Raw genomic sequence first — 7,788 nt, 5'->3', positions numbered from 1 at the left:
TTTTTCTGTTTTAAAAAAAAAACACTCCTCCATCCAAGCGAGTTGCCCCAGACTTGAATACAGCTGTATGCAAAACCTGTCTGATGCTCCAGCGCCCAAACCTCTTGACTGGGGCCTCGTCCATGTGCAAAAAAAAGTGTGGGGGGGGGGGGGGGGGTGGGAGAGGTCAGGGGGTGATGCTATATGGTTCATCATTCACAATGCACCTTTTAAATAACATAAATATATGATTTCATATATCAAGCCAAACAAAATATGTGTCACGCAAAGAATAAATATTTACAAACCACCAGATTTGTAAATTAATATGAGAGAACAAAATGTGTGTATGAACAATATGAATGAGGCAACATAATAAATAGAAACGTAAATCACTTAGATTTTTCTAAGTTTTTCAAGTTTAAAATCTGTGACTAGCTCACCGTCTCTTGTTCTCTCCATTCATCAGTCTCTCGCCTTTCTCAATCTTCCTCTCTCTGTCTCTCGCTCTCTCTCCTCTTCCTCTCTAATGGTGTTTGGTTGAGGTGCGGGTTAATTGCAGGGTTAACTGAAAGCGTGGAGGAGCAGTGTGCTGTGAATATGAGACGAAAGCGTGGTTTAGTCACAGTGTGTGGACGTCGGAAAAATTGCTGCGAATAAGTTTATTGAATTATCGCAAGTTTGCATTTTGTGTTGGTGTGTGTGTGAGTGACAGAGTCAGGACGAGAAACCGGAGGACTTGTGCGTCTCTGTGCATCAGCTGAGCATGAATGAGCATCAGTAAGAGCAGTGCTTTGAAGGGAGGTTAAACGTGCGCCTTTGTTTTCATGTGAACAGCTGACATGCAGGATTTGTGTAAAACTCACCTCAGCAGTGGTGTCACCTCTGCTCTCCGTCTCTGTGGAATAAGAAAATCGGTCTCTGCTGCCACAGAATTACGCTCGTTGGAATTTGACTTGCTCTACAACAGCTAGTAATGAATGTCTGGGCAGCTCATACACCTGGTTATTCACAGTGTGTCCTGTTTCCTGCACAGTCTCGTGCCTGCAGAGGCTGGAGAACATGACTGAGGAGCACCTCCAGTAATGTACAAGCTAACGAGTACTTGTATGAACAGATGTGTGTAACAAAGACTTGATATACACAAAAACACACTCAGGTAAATTTTGCGCCACTCTTATAACAATCTGTGCAGGGAGTTCCGTGCCATCAGCACCACAACTGCAATTTAAGACTTTGTACGATCAATAATTCTATAAGATATCAAAGACACACACACACACACACACACACACACACACACACACACACACACACACACACACACACACACACACACACACACACACACACACACACACACACACACACACACACACACGTATGTAATCTGATTTATACTGAAGAGTGTATACAAACACTCACATATGCAGGGTTCAGAGGGGATGTGAGATTCCACAGCCTTCCAGAACGTGAACATACAGAAACAGACAGGATAATGACCCTCCTCCACTGACTGTGTGACAAACAGATCAATGCAAACAACTCATGACATTTATTAGATAAAGTCAAGACCCTCTACATTAGCGCTGACGCTCACCTCACTGGTCGAGTGGCTCAACATTGACATGGAGCGCACAAAGCAAAGGACAAATGTAAATCGTTCCCCTATAGAACATCCAAATGAGCAGATGATAAAGGCAGTGTATCAAATGATAATTTAAGGAAGCATGCTTTTTTTGTGTTTATGACCTGCCAGCGTGTGTGTGTATGTGTGAGAGTCATTGTTCTGAGACACACGTGTGACAGTCCATCTCTCCACAACTGTGCAGTACAATGTTTCATGTGAAATGAGCAGTACGATCTTTGGAAATTTTTGTTTTTTCTGCTTTGTGCGACCTTAGAACACAACTTTGAACAGTACACACACACACACACACACACCTGTCTTTGACTTTTTTTTGTATGAAAAATAATTGTGTGTCTGTGTGTGTGTGTGTATAAATATATATATAATATATAAGAGTTTTATTGCCAAAATGTAGCTTGTTAAATGAACGCAAAATAATTCTAATCAATAAAAAAGTGAAATAAAACAAAGCTAAATTAAGTTCAATAAAATAAAATGGAATAAAATAGAATACAAAATAAATACAAAAATGCTACAATTCCTAACTGCAAAAAATTATGTGAGTGGGTAAAAATTACTTTAAATTAATTAAAATTCTAAAAGAAGCCTGACCACGGAGCAGCGGTCTTATGGCTAAGATACAAGGTACGCGAGGCATTAACTTTATCAGCTATATCATCACATTTCAATATTTCTTGTCAGGCAATAATATATTTTAATTTAAATAATAAGTAATTTTCTAAGATAACAAATACCATGTATTGTGGAATATTTCAAAAAGAATGGTACATATTATTTCTGCATTAATATAATCTTACCTGTGACCATCACAATCACACGAGCTTTACAGTGGCTCTGTAAAAAAGGAGAGAGAGAGAGTATGGATCATCCTGGGAGCGAGTGTAACACACGTTGCACAAACAGTACAGTAAAGTTTTCCTCAAACTCTCATGCAACCTCTCTCTGTCTACTGTGTGTGTGTGTGTGTGTGTGTGTGTAGTGTAGTGTGTGTGTGCATGTGGAGGAGTCTTGGTATAGGCTAGTAGACTTGCCCTGGTTTGATATAGGCTACTGTTTGTTATATCTTGCCATATATTACCATTTCTCCTTGGAGGGGCCCCTTGCATTCAAATCAGCGGCCGGCTGCCTGATCGCAGAGGACAGCTTACTAGGCCCCTTGAATTGTTCACCAGGAACAATGGATTCCTTTGTCAACGTGTTTCTCTTTCTCTCCCTGGACAATACTGGAGGGTCCTTCTGGCTCTCTGCACTTAAGAAATGTTTGCAAAATTACACCTCTTTATATAGCTCTCAAAACAAGTAGCAGTGCCGGTATAAAAGTGTGGGAGGTTTAGGGGGGAAAATGCACCGGAGATTTGTTTCTTTTCTCTTTGATAAAACTTCAGTCACTGTTTTACAGGAAATTTCCTGCATTTAAGGAACAGTTCATGTCACCTTTTTTGTTTTGTTCTCCTCTAACCTGGAGCTTTTACTATTTGGGAAATTGTCAAACCCCAAACTACAAGAAACGCAAAATAAATAAGAAAAAAGGAAATGCAAAGGCAACACATATTTTTTTTACAACAAGGAAAATTGGGGGGAAAACTAATAAAAAAACAAAATACTTAAACAAAAATGGACACAAAAAGTCAAAGTAACCAACTATACAACATTCCCCAAACCGTGATGGATTTCTGAATCCCCAAATGTGTGTGGTGAGGTGGGGTCTCCTCTCAGGGTCCGGTTGGAAACATAAACTGTATATCTGCATAACGAGCTTATAGCGCGGAGCCGCGGCGCTGACCTCTCTCCTCCTCATGAATGGGCCCATAAGCAGATGCCCAGCTGTGCCTATTCGGGCCTTCAACAGCATTTCGGAAATCGGTATGATTTCCCTGGGAAAGTTGGTTCTCCAGTTCCTCCAACACTGTTTAACCCGGCATCGACATTTAACTGTATTATTATTATTATTTGTATGTTTCAATTTGAATAATATTTTGAATTAGACTAAATTATCTCCCATGTGTGTATATACGAGACAACAAGGGCATTTAATTGAGTTCAGATAAGATGATTGTTTGCTCGTGTCGTGTTTACACGAGGCTGCAGATCAAATTTTTTTTTGAAATCACAAATTTTAAAAGCATATAATTAAATTCCTCTCGTTTTTGTTTTTCTTAAAAAAAGATGCATCCATTGCTCTATTTTATTTTCCACGCATATTGCGCTATATGTTTACAAGTGCATCGCTTTGAATTAAATTGTGCTTTGTGTCTCTGGTGTGATTTTGCGCAGAGGGAAAAAAACTAACCAACTTCCCAGGCACGTGCGTAATTGCGCATTTTGTCCCTCGTGCACTGTTTAACTCGGCTGTTTGCGCCAACTCTGCAGTTCACAGGACTGTGGAGCCGCATTTGTTGCCTTCACACGCAAAACCGAGACACAATAAGCAGATACGTTTAGCTTGTTCCATTAACCCTGAATTGAACCTGTATTTTAAATGGTCGAACATGCAGCTGGTGCATTGAATGTCCGCAGCCCGCTACAAACACGCAGAGAAATTTCCCCATCAGCATACACATTTATTTTGAAATGCTTTCGGGTGACAACTCTACATGAAGCTACACCGCGGCACGTTCCTTAATGAATTCAAATGCGCAGGAATATTTTCCCAGCGTACCTCAAAAGCAGCCTGCACAACTGGGGCCGACTCTCCTCTCTCTTTTGTTGGGGCTATTGTGGGGGGCTGCGTGTTGGGATTGGGGGGTGTAATGAGGGGGCTGCGACCCCCCGATGGGGTTGCATTTGCCATCCAAAGACCGTTAGACAGTGGCTGAATGAATGGGGCCTGAATGTCATTGTAATGCACAGGGACAACTCCCCCTTCATTCAGCTTAAGACGTGGAGGCCGCTCAGCTCGGCAGAGATGTGGGGAGGAAGAAAAAAAAAAAATCAAACTGCGACTCAACTCGCAGCCTCGCTCTCTCTTCGCCTCGCCGTGCACGTGGAGAGACGCCGAGGCTGCGTGCACCAAACTCGGCCGTGACACGCTGCTGCTGCTGCGCCCGCACGCGTTTTCGTGCACAGTCGAAGGCCCGCGGTGGCACAAAATGGAGAGATGATGTGATGGATGGAGCCTCGGTGCTGGAGCATGGCTGCAGGATACGCGCGATGACGACAGGGAGACGCTGAACAAAGGATTGTGAGTCCGGGCCGTCGTGGATTTATCAGTAAATCTGGACTGAGGACGCTTCTCCTGTAGCAGGTGGCCGCGGTGCAGGCTGGGTTACTGCTGCATTTTCTCTTTTCTTTGGTGATGGGGCACCAACAGGCCTAACAAATGACTTGCATTAATGTGGGGGGGCAGGAAACGTGTTTTGAGATGTAGATTGCGACGCAAGCTGAGATCAGACAATAGGCAGGGAAGTTAAAATAGAGGATAATTGCATTTGTTTTTAAAAGAACAACATTTGCGAGTCTATAGGTTCCATAATGGGAGCAAAGGGGCGAGGGGTTCATCCTAAACGCCGCTGAGGGTTCCTCCTCTCGGTCTCTTTGTTCAGCCAACAGTGGGAGGTAGAGGCTCCTGAAGGAGGGAGAGACATTTGAAAATCCAGTGACATTTTCTTTCGGCACAGAAATCAATATATTCCTGGAGGATTTTAGTGGAATCACCACATTTAAATGTAATATCTGACTCACTGAGGGGAAAAAAATACTGGGAAATTATAGGTTGAATTGCATTAATTGATGCTAAGCAGCAGAATACGCGACCACACAATGATAAAACAAATAAATACATTCACAAATAAATAAATAATTAAATGAACAGATCACAAAAAACTGACGAAAGGCCTCTTGGTGGACACATCAGATAAAAAGAAGAATATTCATAATTCCTTTTGAAATACGTGCATCTGGAGACTGGACATTACAGAGGCAACAAGCAAAAAGAGAAAAAAAACTGATTTGTAAATATCTGAAAGAAAACTAGAGACGTGCATTTAGAGGAGCTGACAACCAGGAGCTATTTAGGCCCAAAGTATAGTCATAACACCAATTTTTTTTATTTTAATGTAGAAGTCAACATGTCTAAAACTAACAAGATAATTGTGTTGGTCCAAAGTCAGAGCCCAGGACGGGGGGAATATATTTACAACGATTTATCATAATTTTTAGCTGCTGGGCTGTAGGGAAATTACCAGTGGTGCATTTCATTCAATACAGAATGTGTGATAATGCACCACCACAAAATAGCCTATACGTGTTTTTCAAACTTTACAATTTATGCTAAATTAAAAGTGATGCACACTTGCAGTATTAGTCCTGACCATCTGGGATGACAGGACAGTATTTGCAAATTTGCCAATGATACAATTCTGTATGGATGTAACATGTGGCTCCATAGACACGAATAGCAGGCGGATTAGGGGCCTGTCCAAACGTGTTGAAGGGCAGATTTACTACATTTACTTCCAACTGATGGTTTAATTTGCAAAGTAGAATTCATCCACTTTTTGGTAACCTTGGCCTACATCTAATTCAAATGTAGAGGCTAGGAGGCCACGTGCTGAGTGTTGGATGTGAGAAAGACTTCATTTGGGGCGTTTTGGAAATAGGTTGACACAAAACGCGGACTGCAGAGCCAAGGTCTGCAACGTTGGTCCGAGGGCATCAGTTAGCCACTGGCCATGCACCTGTCTGGGTCAAACCTGCACGGTGTTAGTGCTCAGATGCACCCACAAGCAACATTGGAGCTGCCATGTTATTTTTGGCTTCTTCTGGCTACAGGCGAGATTGCAGTTGTTAGTAAATACCAACCCTGTCAGGCCTTTCTACCGTCTGCCCGGTGCATGCATGCATGACGCGCTGCAGAAAGTCAGGCCGGTGGTTTCAAGGACATTTGGGGCTGATGAGGATTTGGTTTTAATGGGGGAAGGTGAGGAGGGAGGGAAAGAGAGAGAGAGAGAGAGGGGTGGGGGTGGGAGGGGGGGCTTGGGCCCCGGGCCATGACGTCATTGTGCGCCCATGTAATCCTCTTGCGCTGAAGCCCAATCAGCGGAGACTCGCAATTGTCTAGGATGGGAAGAGAGGGGCGCTCTAATCCGGGAGACAGTGGATCACACAGCCCGAAAGAGAGAGAGAGGAGTGAGAGAGGGGGGCGCGCATCCAGGGCTGGATTGTGCCTGAAATGGGTCAGATTAAAAAGACACGAAGATAAAGGAACCGACTGACTCTTGTTGGAGAGAGAGAGGACCTTCCTGAAGACAAAGAAGACGCCTTTACCCCCCCCCCCCCACCTCAAACACGTGAAATTCAGCCTCCCGACACCGCCGGCTTTAGGGATGCGCTAGAGAGCTGTGTGGCGCATAGAGGAGCGACTCGCTGTTTTTCTACACGCACAGTAGTTGAATTTAAAAACTAGGATTCTGTAGTTGTGTCAGCTGCATGAGAGGAGAGAGGAGGCATCGCGCGTTTTGTCCGAGGGCGTTGATCGTGGACAAATCGGGGAACTGCATTCAAGCCAAGTTGAACGGAACATACAGTACTCTTCGCAGTGGGATGTATGCCTTCACACAAATAGCCGCGTGGTGCGCTGCCAACGTTGCTTTCTCCTGTTTTCCACTCTTGCCTTTGTGTTTTGGGGGTTCAGGCCCATGTTGTAAGTCGAGAGGTTTTGCGGGAGGACAAAGCGAGAGAGCCTGAGTATAGCTTCAGCTGTCAGTCTCTGCGAGGTAACGTGCCAAGAGATGCGTAAAGACGCACATCCACAGAATCTCAGGGGTAGATGTGTTTGCAGATGCTTTGTCGATAACAAGGTTTTTTTTTTCCAGCTGTAAGCTTTGCCTCACACGCTCTGGTGATGGGCTGTGAGCTGATGGGGGTTCGTGTAGAGCTGTGGCGCAGTGGTGTCAATATTTCTTTGCGTGGAGTCCGAAGAGGCGCAGGAGGAGAGGAATGTGGCCGCGCGCATTATTGCTTGTGCTTTAGATTTGAGTGTCTACATGAGCGTGTGCGCGGGCGTGATTATGTTGCAAAATCGGCTTTAGACTATCGTGCGTGTGAGTGTGTGTGTGTAGGTGTGTGTAAGTGTGTGTGTGTGTGTGTGTGCCCGAGCGCGCGCACGGAACCGGGAGCTGTAGCTACTTAAATCGCAGTCATGCAGTCTTGCCTCCTCC

The 7,788-nt window shown here is 44.1% G+C and overlaps 1 long non-coding RNA gene across 1 annotated transcript; it reads right to left on the bottom strand.

Moving 5' to 3' along the window:
• Positions 1 to 1,416: 1,416 nt before the first annotated feature.
• On the bottom strand, positions 1,417 to 2,792 carry LOC117764277. Its single transcript, XR_004614360.1, has 3 exons — positions 2,709 to 2,792; positions 2,428 to 2,464; positions 1,417 to 1,495 (listed from the first exon to the last, which is right to left on the bottom strand). It is a non-coding gene; the product is annotated as an uncharacterized LOC117764277 (long non-coding RNA).
• Between the last annotated feature and the right edge of the window lie 4,996 nt (positions 2,793 to 7,788).

This window comes from Hippoglossus hippoglossus, chromosome 7 (assembly GCF_009819705.1).
Source record: "Hippoglossus hippoglossus isolate fHipHip1 chromosome 7, fHipHip1.pri, whole genome shotgun sequence".
Taxonomy (NCBI): domain Eukaryota; kingdom Metazoa; phylum Chordata; class Actinopteri; order Pleuronectiformes; family Pleuronectidae; genus Hippoglossus; species Hippoglossus hippoglossus.
This window is presented reverse-complemented; position numbering and strand designations above follow the sequence as displayed.